We start from the raw sequence: 2,280 nt of genomic DNA on the forward strand, positions 1-2,280 counted from the left end.
TCCAGGAGACTTTTGAAAGTGCAATTCTGTGTATGAGTGATGTAACTGCCCTGCCCCCTAACTCCACCCCAACTCACTCCCTCCCCTCACCCTGGCAAATCTCTCATAGAGGAACAATGCCTGGGTGGCTTACTCGGTTAAGTGTCCAACTCTTGATTTCAGCTCAGGTCATGAGTTCAGGGTGGTGAGATTGAGCCCCGCCTCGGGCTCGGTGATGGGCACGGAACCTGCTTAAGATTCTCTCACCCCCTCTCCACCAACCTCTCCCTGCTTTAAAAAAAAACAAAAAACAAAAAAACAATTTCTTAGGAATCTCTGAGGGTGCCTAGAAGTGTTGTAGTCAAGGGTGAGAGCAGAAGATTGGGGAGTGGATGTTAGTATATTGCAGCCTTGCTAGAATGGAGAGGTAAGCTTCCATAGAACTCACTCAAACAGAGGGGAGGGCTGAGGGAAGCAGCCTCAGAAAAACCATGATGACTATTGTTCAACGTTTTTATTTAATCCCTCAGCTTGGAAGAACAATGAAGGGGAAAAAAGGAGGAGTTGGTAGGCACAGCCTGCCTGGGGCAAGTCCAGTTACTGGGGGTTGGGGGGGGAAGGAGGGTATGCAGAACTGTTGGTGGTTTCGTTCTGGGGGCCAGGTGAGGAGTCCGAGGAGTCCAGGAAGAGTACTGAAGCCTCAAGGCTCCTTCCTGACTGACAGCAGGTAAAGCCCAGAGAGTCCCAGGGCTAAAGTCATGCACTTTCTTATTCCTCCTGCCCGATAGCTATGAGCTATTATGGTAACCACATTTGTTGGGGTTAGCATAGAGCATGAAATCAGCCCTAATACCTGGCTCGCTAGAATGTAACAGGGAGGCCGCTCAGGGCAGGGAAGGTTTCAGAGAAGGGTGGAGGCCTTTGGAATGCCGAGGCCCGCATGACCCCGCTGCCATTGGAATGCCCGGGGGAGTTGCCTTCCCGAAACTTTCCTAGCCCAGCCGCCCCGTGATCTAAGAGATGTCGGCATTGTCCCTTAGGCTATGTTTAGGAGGACTCATGGAACATGCAAGTTAACATATCGTATCTTTCCGGTAAGCAGATCCTCCCAGTTTCAGTAAGACCCCCAGTCACACATCACATGCTTGAGGAACAGTGATAAGGATTTGTGATTATCCTGAAGGACCAATAAAAGCGGGAGCGAAGAAGAGCGAAGGGTCTTTGTCTCTGAGCGTTGACCCTCTTACCTTCGCCTCTCTTTCACAGCAAAGTTTGGAGTAATCTTTATTTCGTCGGTAGAGCGATTGCTGGCCATTCCCGGCACACATTCAAAATTAGTGCCCGGTTAACATTCCCTCTGGCTCCTGGATATGTTGCTGGTGGGTATACAATTATTTTCCTAGTCAATAAATGCCACTAATTGACTTTAGTCAATTGACTTTAGTCTAGAAAGTGCTATCTCCATACAACTAGTTGGTGAGTGGTAAGTATGCCTGGTTGAACTCACCTGTGTTCAAACTGGTCCAAAGCCAAGTGCATATTGTGGTAACTGCTTGTTCTGGAAGGAACGCTGGGCGTATTTTCTCAAGCAGAAGTTTTTATTTGTCCTGAGTAAAGGTTCAACAGCGTCCTACCTATACAGGTTTTACAGATAAAATGCCTCAAGATACAATGTGCCTCATAAAAACCCTGAGAATGTGCCCATTAATGTTGTTTGGTCTCCGTGAACCACACTGGTGTGAATGAAGGGGGCAAGCTACCAGCTACGTTGATGTTTGGCATTCTTGTGTAGGGTGGAGAAAGGTATTTCCAGTTACCTGGTTCACCCCTGAGGCCACCCCTAAGAAACACCCATCCCTTACCACTCTTTCAAATTGAAACCTCAGCTGACGCAGCTCCCTAGAGATTCCCAGGCATCCCCACTTGCACATGACAAAGCAAACAAAACAAAACAAAACAAAACAGACCTTCAGTCCTGGCTGGTGGTTTCATCTCCACTTCTCAGACATGGAATTAACTCAGCTATATAATTTCTAAAGCCGTTGCTTTAAATCTATATGTGAGTTGATCTCTGCTTATGGAACTGCTGCTTGTATTCATTTGAGCAGATCAGAAAATTTTAATATGACCAAGTCCTAAAATGTCATTTGGTAGAGAAGTTTTAAAAATATATTGCTTCCTTGTGTTACAAAAACATACCAATACTTGATTTTAGATCTCTGTATTGTCGGTTTGGGGTGTATGTAACATGTGATCCGGTTTGTTGGTTTAAAGTCATTCCCTGTCTTTTTAATCCTTTAG

The sequence above is a fragment of the Ursus maritimus genome, unplaced genomic scaffold (assembly GCF_017311325.1).
Source record: "Ursus maritimus isolate PB19 unplaced genomic scaffold, ASM1731132v1 scaffold_5, whole genome shotgun sequence".
Taxonomy (NCBI): domain Eukaryota; kingdom Metazoa; phylum Chordata; class Mammalia; order Carnivora; family Ursidae; genus Ursus; species Ursus maritimus.